This window comes from Protopterus annectens, chromosome 1.part1 (assembly GCF_019279795.1).
Source record: "Protopterus annectens isolate FY-2018-M chromosome 1.part1, PAN1.0, whole genome shotgun sequence".
NCBI lineage: Eukaryota > Metazoa > Chordata > Ceratodontiformes > Protopteridae > Protopterus > Protopterus annectens.
The window spans coordinates 1,458,714,618-1,458,730,674 of NC_056726.1; positions in this window are offsets into that span (position 1 = coordinate 1,458,714,618).

The window sequence follows — 16,057 nt, forward strand, 5'->3', positions numbered from 1 at the left end:
AACTACTGCACAATGGTATCTTCTATACCAAGCCAACACATATTGCCAATATACTGGCAGAATGATTCAGTGCCAACTTTACCCCTCCCCCCGAAAGGACCAATCACAATACCAGTATATTGCCAGGCACCCAGTATTACTGCTGCACATGTTAAAACAGCACTGACCAAGGCCTAGAATACAGGTTCTATGGGACCTGAAAATATCCCTGGCTGTGTTCTACATGAACTACAGAGTGAAATGGCACCTTACCTGTGTACCCTGTTCATTTACAGCCTCACCTCAGTCTTTGTCCCTACCAAATGGTGCACTGCTACAATCATCCCTCTCCACAAAGGAGGAGAGACTGCAGACCCTGGGTACTATCACCCCATTAGCTTGATGAGTCTGATTTGCAAAGCTATGGAACGCATCATCATGGACCTAAAAAACAAGGATATAGGGAATCTCCAAACTCTGGATCCCACACAGTTTGGTTTTGTGAAGGGTAGATCATGCTTGCTCAATTTGGTCTACTTCTTTGAGTCAGTCAGCAGAGCTGCGGATGAAGGCAAGGCGGCTCATACAGCCTACCTTGATCTGGCCAAGGCCTTTGATACCATTCTCCATTCCAGAATCATAGAAAAACTCACTAAGCTAGGCATCAACCCCTATATTACTAGGTGGGTTGCATATGGCTCACAGATAGAACCCACAGTGTGTAAGTAGCTGACTCCAAGTCAGACTGCCAATCAGTCACAAGTGGAGTCCCACAGGGTTTGGTCCTGGGTCCTCCCCTGTTTGGTATCTACTTCTCTGAAGTCCAGGCCAACACAAAGGGACTCTGGCTGACAAAATTCACAGACAATTACAAGTTGGGAGCTATTTTTAATTCCCCAAGTGATGTTGACATCCTACAGAAAGGCCTCACTGAGAAAAACGACTAGTATCAGAACCATGGCCTTAAGCTCAATTCCAAAAAATGTGTCTTCATCCCCTTTGGGAAAAAGCCAGTTCCTACGAATTACCACATCGATGGTAGTCCACTGAACACAGAAGGCATTATAAGAGATCTGGTAACACAGGTTGACAGCAACCTCTCTTTTGACCACCACATTGACACTGTGGTCAGAAAGTCCTTCTATGTGGCACATCTCATTACTAAGGGTTTTGCATCCAGGAAGAAAGAGGTCATTATCTCCCTCTATTATTCCCTCATTAGGCCAATCATCAATATAATGCCCCATTTGGCATGTACCTCACTAGACACTTGCAACAACTGGAATGGCCACAAAAGTACCTCACAAAGAGGACCCTAGCCCTTAAACTCTTGTCCTATATGGACAGATTCAAAAAAACTCCAACCATTCTCTGTCTCATATCACATACTTAGAGGTGATTGCTGCTTGACTTAAAAAGCCATGTCTGACCCAGCTCTGTTAGAAATGTTGCATCTAAAGAAATCCCAATCCTGCACCACATGCTCCAGAGACCTCAACCTCACTACCACAATCAACAAAACATGCTGGAGGGACAGGTTCATAACACAGAGACTGCCCATGCAATGGAACAGACTTCCCATACATGTCAAGCAGAGCACCTCACAGGCCCTCTTCAAGACAAATCTTGATAAGTGGATGGGAAATAGAAAATTCCCCCCAGGGATCACTCCAGTGGCTCTACTCGACAGAGGCACTGGGAGCTAAGGTCGGGTGGAACGATGCCAGGGTAATCCCACAGGCTAGGATTATAAAGGCTCCAGGGTCATTAGCCTAGTACACACCCCTATGAACCTATGAACCTATGTGCATATGATTGGCATTGTTGGTGGATTTCTCCATCTTTGTGTATAGGGATGACAGTGGCTGTCCTCTGTGCAGATGGGATGACAATGTTGCGCAGGCTTTGCTGACTACAGTGCAAAATGGAACTGAGAACCCATGCCTGTGCTCATCTAGGATGCAGCCAGGGATGGTATCAGGTCTATGGAGACTTCTGTGTTTTGCCTTTGAGAGGGCATTATGGATCTGTTTCCTGATGATGAGGGGAGAGGGGCTGGTGCTGTGCTTGCACATGTGTACCAATGGAGGGACAGGGGTTGATGTTTACAGTTCCCCTGTCTGCAGCATGTTGCCCATATCTATGCCATATGCATATGTGGTCCTGTTGACCACTACTACAGAGCAGATCTGTGTGTTGCCTCTGGGATTACAGGCACATGTGTGGAAGGCCTAGTGGGTGGCCTTGGTGGATGTATTCAATTTGAACTCACAGATAGCCTTAGGGTAATTCACCTGTGACCTTAATTGCTTGTGCAGACCAAGGTGATATTGCTTCCAATAAGGCACCTGTTCCTTCTTGACCCTGTCCAGCAATTATATCCACCTATTATGGTATTTGTGTATTGCTGCTGTCCACCACAGACGTTTATCCTACCTTGAGGGAGATGATGTCCTGTCAGGTATTCATGACTCCATACAGCTATGTAGGTGCCCACATAGTATTATGGTGTGGGCCTACACACTACTGCTACTTCCAACTGATGGGATGTTGGCTGTGAAGCTATTTCTACCTGCTCAGAGGAGATTTATAGTCATTTTTGTAAAGATAATTTTGTTTGACCCTGATGGGGGGGGCAGGGGCAGGGGGGATGGTGACCTGAACAGTGATGGCTATGTGGTCAGATCTTACCAAGGAGGATGACACTGTAGGAGTGCTACAGTGGTTACTCATGTTGCTCAGGACCAGGTACAGGATATTTCCACCTGTCACAGGAGTGTTGACCAGCTGATCCACTGCATTACTATTGACAAAGTCGAGGAATCTCTGCGTGTCCATATTTAGGTGGCATAGGTCATGAACACTATGTTTGGGTAGTTGAAGTCACCCAGGAGCTGGGTAGATGATTGAATCCTGACAGATTCCAGCAAGTCCTAATAGCTGTGGTGGGAGTCCATAGTCATAGTTGTAGGCCTGTAGCTAGCTATGATTTGAGTAGGTGGTTTGGCAACTGTTAACTGCACTTGGGATGTCTCCCATGCATCATACTGTTTGGCCAGCCTGGAGGTGTGTATGTGTACGATAATGTTCAACACTCCACCTCCTGTGGCTTTTCAGCCCTCCATTTGAAGTCTAAACATATGATGGGATGAGTAACATAACATGGCAAGGTTAGTGTGCTCGCCACAGCTACAAAGCAGATGTCAGTAACTGCACACATGCCGGCATCCTACAAGGCAAGGTATGCTTGCATTGCCATGGGTGTCATGCTAAGACACCTAGCTCCTGTTAGAGCAAGACATCTGCACAAAGGCACACATCACTGGTGGGCAAAGGCCAGAAAATAGTGTCACTTTATGAATCTAGCTGAAACGCACTTATTTGCCAGCAAAGACGGTGTCGCATTCACAATGTATGCTATTATGTAATGACATCAGTCTTTAATCGGTTGCCAGTGATGTGCCAGATAATACACAACTGTATGAGGCATTGACTACAAATATGATGCAGACATGTGGTCAGTCTGCAAAACCCTGGACAGTTGTCAGGTATGGGCTCAGTATATCACATACAGTTCAACACACACTTCTGCACCTGTTGTGTACTATGCACATACAGACAGGCATATGTATCATAATAGCATTCACAGGTGATATATGAATATTTACAACATTCCAGGTAGCTGGCTTAGCACTGTCACACTCAGTATTGGACAACAGATGCTCCAGTAGTAGTCATACATAAGCTGACCTTTGCTGGGGTGACCCAGGGGCCAGAGGTGGGATCCATGTCAATGCAGACAAGGCAAACAGGAATGGCCATAGGTGCCGGACAGCAGCATGTGAGTTCAGCAGGTTTTGTTGCGACCTATTGTTTAATGTCCTATTTGACATTATTGCATCCCCCTTCTGCATTCCACTACACGCTTACGTGATTGTCATACCTGTTATAGTGCTGAAAAGCTTCCTTAGAGTACTGCAAATGGTTAGGTTTGTGTAGCCACAGTCTGTCTTTGAGTAGATTGGTCAGACCTGTGTTGCATAGGCAGCAGCTTGCCTTTTGTAGGTAATGTGCATGAGCAGGTGATGGCTTGTCCACCAATCGGTGTCTCTCACTTGCTACTTGCATCCAGAGTGGCTGTGTTGTCTTTCCATTAGCCAATGCCATAGCAACACAGTGCTATAATTAAGCCCTTCATGTGCGCCTTTCCCCTTTTCCTTGCCTGTATGGAGGACATTATGGAGGTGTGGGAGCTACAGCTTCACAGACAGTAGGTAGAAATACCTCTCAGGACAAGACATATGGAGACAGCCCAGCATCATGGGGGACAAAGCTCCAGACATGGGTACAGATTGTAAGTACATATGGGTGTTATACACATAGAGGATTGTTAGATTAACAGGGTTTGTCAGGACATGCATTTTCTGTGTGACGTGACGTCTGACAGTGATATGTCTTTGACATAACTCTCAACTGTCCAGCTGTCCACAGACTGCCCAGAGGTTTGTCTGTTATGTGTGGTGTGTTCCTCAGACAACGTATGTTTTTGTGAAATCAGTAGGATAATGTGAGGATTGTAGTTAGTAAATGTTGGCATTCATTAGTGTTTCAATTCAGACATCATATCCTTCTGGGATGTCATGTTACACCAAACCCTGTAACACCAGCAACTGTTTTAGTTTGTAACAACATTATGTAATATACATCCCTCTTTCTGCCACCCTGTCCCCCAAAAATGTCATGATTTGTCCAGATGTCTAGCAGTAAGAGGTTCAGAGGTATGGTATTGCATTATTTAGTGACTGCACTCCTGGTATCATCCCAGGGTCTTATCAGACTCCTGGAAGTGGTATGCAGCAGTGGCCATATATATGGTCCCAACACATCCTTTGGAAATCTGTACAGTTGAGAGTTGTGTATGTCTGGCAATTCACAAAAACAGCAGCAGTGGGTTCAGGTACAAAACCCGACACAGTTTATCCAAGAATTTATTTAATAAAACACACAAAAGGGATAGTCACATAAAAATCCAAAATGTATAAACAGTATTCCAAGCGCTTTCATCTCTGGTGAATCAAAGACTTTTTCAAAGAAATTGGAAAACTGTTATTGAGCTCAGTTTAAACAAACAGATCCACCCCCAATTAACACTGAACCAATAAAATAAAACCATATAATGAATAGTCATAGTTCATAAATATTCAACAATCACAGCACAATTCAACCACAGAACCCATGTCATGAAAAAAAACCAGTGAAATGTACAGCAAATAACACACCAATCCCCAAAAAGCATGCCCTTGTCAAAATAGTATAGGTAAAAATGCTATTAATAAACATATACATATGTACATATAAAATGCAAAATTATATAAATACATGTAAAAAATGTACATCAATTCATGTATCTATTTAATGCTTTTAACTTCAAGAAGCAGGCTAAGGATAGAGCATCATTGATACCTGGCCAGTTTATCGCATTAGTTTTAATCTGCCATAGTGCCTCTTGTTTCTCCAGTTGAAGGGTCCAGGGGCCACCCCTTGGGTCTATGTCTAAGACATCAATTATCGTAAATTTAAAACCATGCCCCTCACACTCCTTACAGTGTTTAGTGACAGCATTTGTCTTTTTTGCCTAACCTAATGGCCCTTAAATGGTCATATATTCTACATCTTAATCTCCTTTCCATTTCCCGATGTAGAAAGTGTGACAAACCATACACAGAGCACAGTATGCCACCCTTTCAGTTTGGCATGTAGTCTTCCTTCTCAGTTCTATAGTAACCCCATTGATAATGCAAGACGAGCCCTCAAGAATATGTGCGTAAGATGAACAAGCCCCACATTTCCTCATGTAACCAGTCATAGGTCCCCTCTTACAAGATTCAAGGACATTTATAAGCATCCTACCCCTTCTGTATAAAACATTCGGTCTCTCACCCACCCATTGTTGAATGTCATTTACAGGATACAATAATTACCCAATTCTTATATATGATATCCATAATTAATTTACTGGACCTATTATAGCTCATAACTAGAGCTGATCTCGACTGTGTTACTCCAATGTCCTTTCAGTTCCATTCTGGTCCACAATGACCAAGTTCGAGTCATCTGTGTCATCAGCATTCGCTTCAATGACTATTTCATTGGGCCCATAATAGGTTGTAACACAAGTCGAAACTCCATAAGTTACTCCTATGGTCCTATTTTTCTCCTTGTTAACATGGGGTATATTGATCAAGCAAGTTTCATCCACATGTTGATTAAGAATAGCCTTGAAATAACCTTTCTCCCTCTTATTCAAAACCTCAATAAAGACTTCATTCACAAGTGAGTTAGGATAACTCCCTTCTCAAAATCATTTCCTTCAACAGTTCACATTCATTTTAAAATGCATCAAAAGAGGTAACCATTCAGACAGCCCTAACCAGCTGACATTTTGCCACCCCCTTCTTTTATTTATAAGGATGACCACTATCAAAGTGTAGGAAACTATTCAAATATGTCTTTTTATGAAATATTTCAGATTGAAAAACTTTCCTGTACATATTCTTAACTAGTTTAATATCCAAATATGTTATTTCATTCTCATCAAAACTCCAAGTAAAATGTAGAAATTGTGTCAAGTTGTTCATAAAATCTAAAAATTCTGTAATTTTATCACGTGGACCCACCCAAAAATTAAAAATGTCATCCAAAAAATGGAAGTACATTCTACATTATTCATAGTAAACTGAGTTCAGTAAATATTTTTCTCCCACTGGAGCATGACAAGGTTCACATAGAGCCCCCCCCCCCACATGGTGAACCCATGGCAACCCCATTTTTCTGAAGAATGTATTCATTGTTAAATAATATAAAATTATTCATCAATACCACCTCCAGCAATTGTTCATATATGTTAACCCTAGGTTGAGGAACACCTTTTTCACATAAAAATTCACAAAACCATTCAAGACCAAGCTCATGGGGTATCAATGTGTATAGGTCTTTGACATCCATGGTAATAAAAATCATTAGCATTATATGGTTTTATTTTATTGGTTCAATGTTAATTGGAGGTGGATCTGTTTTATTAAATTGAGCTCAGTAACAGTTTTCTAATTTTCTTGAAAAAGTCTCTGATTCACCAGAGATGAAAGCGCTTGGAATACTGTTTATACCTTTAGGATTTTTATGTGATTACACCTTTCATGTGTTTTACTATATTTACTGAACTCAGTTTATTAAGAATACTGTAGAATGGACACTATGGTAGATTAAGACTAATGTGATAAACTGCCCGGGTATCAATGATGCTCTATCCTTAGCCTGTTTCTTGAAGTTAAAAGCATTGAACAGATAAATTAATTGATATACATTTTTACATGTATTTATATAATTTTACCTTTTAAATGTACATATGTATATGTTTATTAATAGCATTTTTACCTATACTATTTTGGCAAGGGCATGATGTTTGGGGATTGGGATGTTATTTGCTGTATATTTTAGTGTGTTTTTTATCATGACATGGGTTCTGTGGTTGAATTGTACTGTGATTGTTGAATATTTATGAACTTTATGAATATTCATTATATGATTTTATTTTATTGGCTGAATGTTAATTGGGGGTGGATCTGTTTGTTTAAATTGAGCTCAGTAACAGTTTTCTTTTTTTAAAAAAGCTTTATTGAAAACAATGATATAATGAGCAGATATTTTGAAACAATTTATTTAACATTTGATGCCAAAACATTAATTGTTTTTGTTTAAATAACAACATATTAGAGTGACTTGCAGATAGAATTATACCTTGTGTATGGGAAATAGGGAAGATGAACAGCCAATTTTCAAAGATTCTAAATGTAAATATATAGTTTTTAAAGGCCCTTAGAATTAAAATTATATAAGTAGATTTAATTGGAAAAATGCTCCCTCAATTTCCATATAAATTAATTATTTATTAACTGTGGTAGATGTTTGTTATTTTCGCTTTTGGTATTTTGGGATAAATTTAACATAATTTCCTTCTATTTTGCAAAATATTCTCCATCTGTAAGATAAGCAATTGTTTTAATAACTGACAAAATTTAATAAAGTTCTAGATTTGGGAAAGATATACTTCCATTTTCCCAGCTATACATATGATAGGACAATGCAATTCTAGGCTTTATTGGATGCCATAAAAAGTTTTTAATCAGTGTGTTAAATTTTTTTAATAAAAGAGCCTGTAGGGGGAATAGAAATAGATTGTATTATGTATAAAATCTTTGGAAGCAAGATATCTCTATAATGGAAAGTTTTTCATCCATTATAAATAAAATCTTCTTCCACTTACTAATTAGAGTATCTATGATAGTTATACTTTTGCTATAATTTAGGTGTAAGATGTCTTTAATATTGGTTGCTATAATTATGCCTAAATATTTTATTTGTAGGGACTGAGGTATATATTTTTTATATTGGTCTTGATATTATAACTTTTGGAACCAATTAGTAGAATCTGTGTTTTGGAATTAAGACCAGAACATTTTTGAACTATATCCATAATTTTAAACAGTTCTTGTAAGGTAGGGTTAGTACCACCAAGAGTGATTAATAGATCATCAGCAAACATTTGGATTTTTGATGTTTCATTACAATTTAACCTATATCCGTGTATATTATTGTTATCCCTTATTAGGTTAGCCCAAGGTTCCATAATTAATGTGAATAAAAGTGGTGATAGAGGGCAGCCTTGTTTGGTTCCTTTTACAATGGGTATGTTCTGGGATATACTTGTACCTATTTTTATGTAGGCTTGACTTTCATTATATAATTGAGTTATAAGGTTAATTAAGCTATTAGAAAAGTTTAAGTCCTTCAGTAAGATAAAAACATAGTTCCAATTAACTGAGTCGAAGGCACAGTTAATATCTAAACTAACAAGAGTCAAATTATTCTTTAAGGCTTTTACTGATTCAATTAAAGTTATTGTTCTTTTGATGTTATCATAAGAAGCTCTATTAATTATAAAACCTGTTTAATCCATATCTGCCAGGGATGGTAAAAAATGTTTAAGTTTATCAGCATAAATAGACATGAACATTTTATAGTCTGTTAAGATAAAAATCAAAAGGACCCAATGAAGAGTCTGTAGTTTCCAGTTTAAAAACACAATTTTAATACACAAAAAGGAAGCACAAGTGCTTCCGTAGGTACAAATCCCATTTCTTTAGATGCTAGCAACTGTTCAAACAGGAATGGTTTAAATACATATACAGAAACACCTGACGTAATTAAGTAGTGACATCACCGTAAAGCTGCACTCATGTTAAAATGTTCAAGACAAGGATATACATCTACCTGCCTATATTTGACTAAACATTTAAATACAGTACTTAAGTTTTAAAAAAATATGTAAAAAGATATAAAACATAACAATACATACTCTACAAAATATGTATAATTATTTACTATATATACCTGTTGCACATATTTTCACCTAGTGACGGGTCTTTTCTTTAATAAAAGCTTGAGGGGAACATATTCATTCATTCCAAAATCAGCATTGGCTCTCAACCTTACTATCCATTCTGCTTGTAAGTTTTCTGTGACATTTCATATATCATCACCTCTAATGTTCTCAAATGCCCTGCTTATAACTAAAAACCTAAATGTGTGTCCAGAATCAGTTTCATTCACATGTTTAGCTAAAGCACTTAAATTGTCCTTCTTATTAATGTGGTAAAGATGCTCCCTGATTCTATCTTTTAAGTACCTATCAGTTTTCCCCACATAACATTTTTTACATTTTAAACAATGTGCTAGATAAACCACATGTTTAGTTTCACAGGTAGCATAGAGATGAAAATTATATAATATATGATAGTAATGGTGTGTAAACTGTGCATATGTATCTATAAATTTGCAGAATGAACAACGTCCACACGGTCTAGTACCAACTCTTATTGGGGTTCCAACACTGTGTTTAGAATAACATAGTCTCCTTTTCAGGAACAAATTATTCTTACATAAAAATTTTGGTTTCACATCTATCATCTCCTTAACCTGTTTATCACTGGTTAGAATTCCCCAGTATTTCCTTACAATATCCATATACATGCCTACATTTGTAGAATATTCTAAAGGTACTCTCAGTTTAGTGACACTTTCCTTATAGTTCAGACATTCTTTCCTGTTCTCAGAAAAGTAAGGTTTAGCATTAGACTGTCTTAATTTTACAACCTGCTGAATATTATTATCCAAGAATGATTCAGTGTACCCTCTGGCCTTCAAATCATTTCTAACTACTTCAGTTCATTTGTGAAAATAATCATCAGGCATATTTAGCCTAGAGGCTCTATAAACTTGTTTTTTAACCACATTTTTAAAAATATGTATTGGATGCATACTGTTCTTAGACAGGAGATGATTAACATGATAAACTTTTTTATGCTGTTTGGTATATATTTCTACACTATTCTCAACTACTATTGATACATCTAAGAAGTTAATATTATTTTCTGGGTGCACTGTTGTAAACTTCAAATAAGAAGTACTATTGTTGATGTACCCCTCAAATCTCCATAACTCCTCATAGGTGCCCCCCATAGCATAAAAAGGTCATCTACAAACCTTCTCATAAACAATATTTTTTCTTTAAATGGTCCCTGTAACATAAATTCTGTTTCCCATATAACCGTTACTGCATTGGCATAGCTACTGGCACATGACGTGCCCATAGCTATGCCATTGCATTGTCAAAACACATCCTTATCAAAAATAAAAATGTTGTTGTATAGAACCAACATAGTTAGCTATTAACAAATGTATATGTCTTTCTTCGGTACTTAGGTACTCCCTGATGAATCTCTCTAAACTTTTTAGACCCGACTCATTAGGCATCTCAGTGAAAAGGGACACCACATCCATTGGCACTAATATAAATGTCTCATCCTTATTTCTATTATTCATATAGACATATAAATCCTTTAAAATTTTTTCTGTATCTCTCAGAACCTGATAAATATTATTCAATATTGGCCTTAGATGTTTCTCTATATATATGGAGATCGTTTCTGTACACCATCTCCTCCCTGACACTATTGGCCTCAAAGGTGGATTGATTTTATCTTTATGTAACTTCGGTAATCTCTGTATAACAGGAATTACAGAATGCTGTATAACAAAATAATCAAACAATTCCTTAATTATATATTCATTTCTCATAAGTTCACATAAACACTGTTTAATGTGTTCAAGTCATATCTGTAATATCTAACATGCTTATTTTCCTATAAAAGCCACCGGTCTCCAACATATCAAGCATCTTATATTTGTATCCATCTGCATCCAAGATTACTATTGGCCCACCTTTGTCGGCTGGACGTATAATTATATCTGTGTTCTCTTGCAACTTTATTAAAGCATTCTGCTCATCCTTAGTTAAATTAAAAGTACTTCTTTTATATTTGCACTTTTTATCATCTAGCATTTGCAATTTATAAACTTCATCAACACACATATTTTCAAAGGCATTTATCAAAGGATTTGTCATCGGAATAAATGTACTTGGTTTCCTAAACATATTCGCTTGTTCATTCATGCCCTTAAACATCATTTTTAAAGTTAAATTTCTAGCGAATAATTTAATATCAAAAATAACTTTAGTATAATCAGAATACCTGCTAGGTATAAACGATAGTCCTTTCTGCAAAACATTAAGTTCATCATCTGAGAAAATATAGCTGGATAAATTTCAGACTATTTTCTCATCTGTTGAAAAGCCTTCTTTATATTACCCAAACCTGCTCATTCCTCCTCAGATTTTCTTTTCTGTCTGCACTGACTCCTTCCCCTTGTAAAGGAGTTAAGTTCTTGCTCCGTCTTCACCGGCAGGGGGAAGGATAGTCTGTGCAAGCCTAAAGGGACTGGTGCATCTAGTACAGACAATAAAGCTTCTGAACTCGCTGTTTCTTGTGCCTGATGTACTTGTGCCATGACCTGTATGGTTTTATGTCTTGCTGCTATATCTCTGTCATTATTGTGTAGTTCCTGTGGGTTAGTCAACGTTAGCTCTGCCTCTGATGACATCATGGAATCGCTCGCAGTCCTCTGCAATAAAGCCCCTTCCACTCTCTTGTCTATGGAGATGTCCACTCTGTTGGAATAATCATTTCCTGATTCTCTTTGTTCCTCATTACGATTGGATAGTGTGGAGGATCTTTGATTCGAACTGCCCACTGTCCTTTCATTGTCTTCAAACCTCGGCCAGGAAAATACATTCCCTGACTGAAAGTCACGCCTATCTCATTCTATTTTGTGTAGTTTTTGTTTTATGAGCTTACGTTAATATGCATAAATAGAGTCTAGTGTATCAGTCAGGTTACTATTTAACACAGAAATGTCAAAGAGAGCAGCTCAGCATACAAAGTCTTAACAGAAAGGGACAAAGTTTGAATCTCCCTTTCAGAAGCTGATGTTAAAAGCTTCATATAATTCATACTGGTTTGTAAATTAACTTTTTGCCACTCATTGAGAAGTATAGGATCACAGTCAACATGTGAGGGCATTTTAAGAACTTGTAACCCTCTCGAGACTATTTCTTCCTTGATACAGTACTCAAAATAAAATTTGTCAAACTGACTTCTTTTCAGTTTGAATAAATCTTTCTCCATCAAGTGCAGTTTGCTTCTCAGAGTCACTATATCTATACCATTTGTCTCAGTATCAGTATTCTCTATCTGACAGCTGTACAGACAATTTTCTCTGCATTCAATAGTTCTGAACAGTTTGTCAGTGTTATAAACATTACCATGCGGTTGTGACACAGAGATATTTTCAAAATTCAAAACTTCTATTTCATCAGCCATATTCTTCACAAGTGTGGTGGTAAACAGAAAAGTAACAAAAAACAAAACTATCACCACACTATGTGAACAGTTAGGTCGAAGGACAAAGCAGAATCCAATAATAAGATAAAAACCAGAAGGACCCAATGAAGAGGCTGTAGTTTCCAGTTTAAAAACACAGTTTTAATCCACAAAAAGGAAGCACAAGTGCTTTCATAGGTACAAATCCCACTTCTTCAGATGCTAACAACTACCTGCCTATATTTGACTAAACATTTAAATACAGTACTTAAGTTTTAAAAAATATGCAATACATATTTTTTAAAAACTTAAGTACTGTATTTAAATGTTTAGTCAAATATAGGCAGGTAGATGTATAATATCCTTGTCTTGAACATTTTAACATGAGTGCAGCTTTAAGGTGATGTCACTACTTAATTACTATAGGGGTTTCTGTATATGTATTTAAACCATTCCTGTTTGAACAGTTATTAGCATCTGAAGAAGTGGGTTTGTGCCTATGAAAGTGTTTGTGCTTCCTTTTTGTGGATTAAAACTGTTTTTAAACTGGAAACTACAGCCTCTTCATTGGGTCCTTTTGGTTTTTATCTTATTATTGGATTCTGCTTTGTTCTTGGACCTGACTGCTCACAGAGTGTGTCGATAGTTTTGTTTTTTGTTATTTTATAGTCTGTGTTTAATAACAAAATGGGTCTATACAAAACAAATTTTACAGGATCTTTATCAGACTTTAGTATGGGGGAAATAAATGTGTAATCCAAGAGGGAGGTATAGTGCTGTTATTTTGATCTATATTGAATACTGTATGTAGTGAGTTAACGCTTTAGCAGGCAAAACCTTATAGATTTCAAAAATTATACCATCGTTACCAGGAGCTTTATTTTGCTTAAGTCTGGTTATTTGATCTTTTACTTCTTTAAAAGATATTTGTTTATCTGTTAATTTTATTTCTGCTTCAGATAGTCTGTTCTTTATATTATTATGTATAAAAGATTGAATATCTTTTGTACTATTAATGCTATCATTGGGTTAGCTTAATTAAAAAAAATTCTCTAAACTCAATATATTTGGTATTTTTGTTGTTGTTGGAGAACTTTAATATGGTGAAGTTTATTTAATCTTTTAGTTTTGTTAGCTAGTATATTCCTGGATCTAGGATTTATAGAAAAAAGCTATAAGTTTATTTTATTCAAGATTTAAAATAACTTTATGGTTTAAAATTTCCATATATTTATTGTTTAAGGTATTTATTTAATTCATTCTGTCTTTCTTATCTGGATTCTTTGAAGCAACAAGCCTTAAAGTATCTAACTTTGTTTGTATATCTTGAAGGTCTGCATCCCACAAAATTATTTTCTTTTTATACCAATCAATAATTTTACTTAAGCATTTAGAAGATCCCAAATGTATACTTCAGAAGTTCCCTGAGTAACAGTTTTCTAATTTCCTTGAAAAAGTCTCTGATTCAGAGAGACGAAAGTGCCTGGAATACTGTTTATACCTTTTGGATTTTTATGTGACAACACCTTTCGTGTGTTTTATTAAACAAATTCCTGGATAAACTGTGAGTCTGCTTTTGGACCTGAACCCATTGCTGCTGTTTTTGTCATATGGAGTTTGTGTGGCCTACTACATTTTTTTATGTCTGTTCATTGTTAACAGACTGCTAAGATTATGTAGCAGTGTTGTGTGTAAATGTTTGTTGGGCTGAGTAGGGAGAGTAGCAGATGTGAGTGTCATAGATCCTTTTCTATCTGACTGTGCATGCTGCTACAGTTGTTGGTAGTCTACAGGTGTATATGTTTGTAGAGGCAGACTGGGAAATGTCCTGTAACATCTCAGGATTTCCAGTAGACTTTGAGTTGGGTCAGTATATGTCAGTGTAGTGTCTGACTGGTAATCAGAATATGTTTGTTCAGTCGTTGTACTCTACAGTTCATTTGAGGTATTGGTATGTTGCTGTGACAGTGGTGCAATTGGTTGTGGGTGGACATTTTCGCACCAATATCTGCTTTTCCCTACGGTTCCATCCCTGTAGTGCATGATATATTTGGAAATACATGGGTAATTCCCCAGAGCTGATTTGTGGTAGTGTTGTATTACTCTTACTGTGGTTCAGAAGGTGCTGGGTGAAACGGCTGGCAGCTTTCAATGTTTTTTCTCTATCTGCTACATGACTGTAGTCATACCTCTCCACTGTCAAGATGTGTAGACACTGTCCAGATGCGTGGCCCATATGTTTGTTCTGCTCCCCATAAAAGTTTTGGGCTTCTGGCAATTCACTGGGATGATATGAGCATTGACACGTAATGACATTCATTTGTGTTTCAGACCTGGACTCTATCAGGGATTATATGTTAAATCAAACGATAGCACTCTAGCAGACTTCTAGATGTATAACAGCCATATTTCAAACTTGTCGCTATTGTTTACCCTTTATCCCACCCAATTTGTCTGGCTTTTTGCAGATGTCTTGCAGTAAGAGGTTGGTTATCTATATATTTATAAATATATGTAGATATATACACACACCCACACACACACACACATATATATATATATATATATATATATATATATATATATATATATATATATATATATATACACATATATATATTTTGAAGTTCTGCAATAAAGTCTTTTTTACTACGTTTGTTTTATTTCGTTCTTGCAAGGCTGCAACGCTGACAGGATTGCTATTTTATCAAATTGTGAGCTCCTAGCTGCTTGGGTTTGTTTTACATAACTCTGGGCTTTGGTGTGTTTTTTGTGATATATATACATATATACATATAAATGTATATAAGAGTACTACGGATATATATTTTTCACTTATGTTAAATGACTGCAGTGCATAATATGTTTGTAAAAACATTTTAAATTCCTACAGCTCCGATGGTGTAGAGTTATATTGCTGTGATTGTAGTGCACATGGTACTGGGTTCAAGATTTGGAAGTGATGACTTTTTTTTTTTTTTTTTAATAATGTTAAATGACCAGACTGCATGATATGTTTGTAAAAGCATTACAGATTTCAACTCAGCTGGTGTAGTTGTACATTGCTGTGATTATAGTTCACAGTGTCCTGGGTTTGAGACTTGGTAGTGCTGGTTATTTTGTTGCTGGGCAGAACAAGGGCTGATGATTGGATGGGAAATAGGAAATTCACCCCCGGGATCACCTCTGTGGCTCTGCTTGACAGTGGTACAGGAAAATAATTTCCTTGGGTGGCAAAA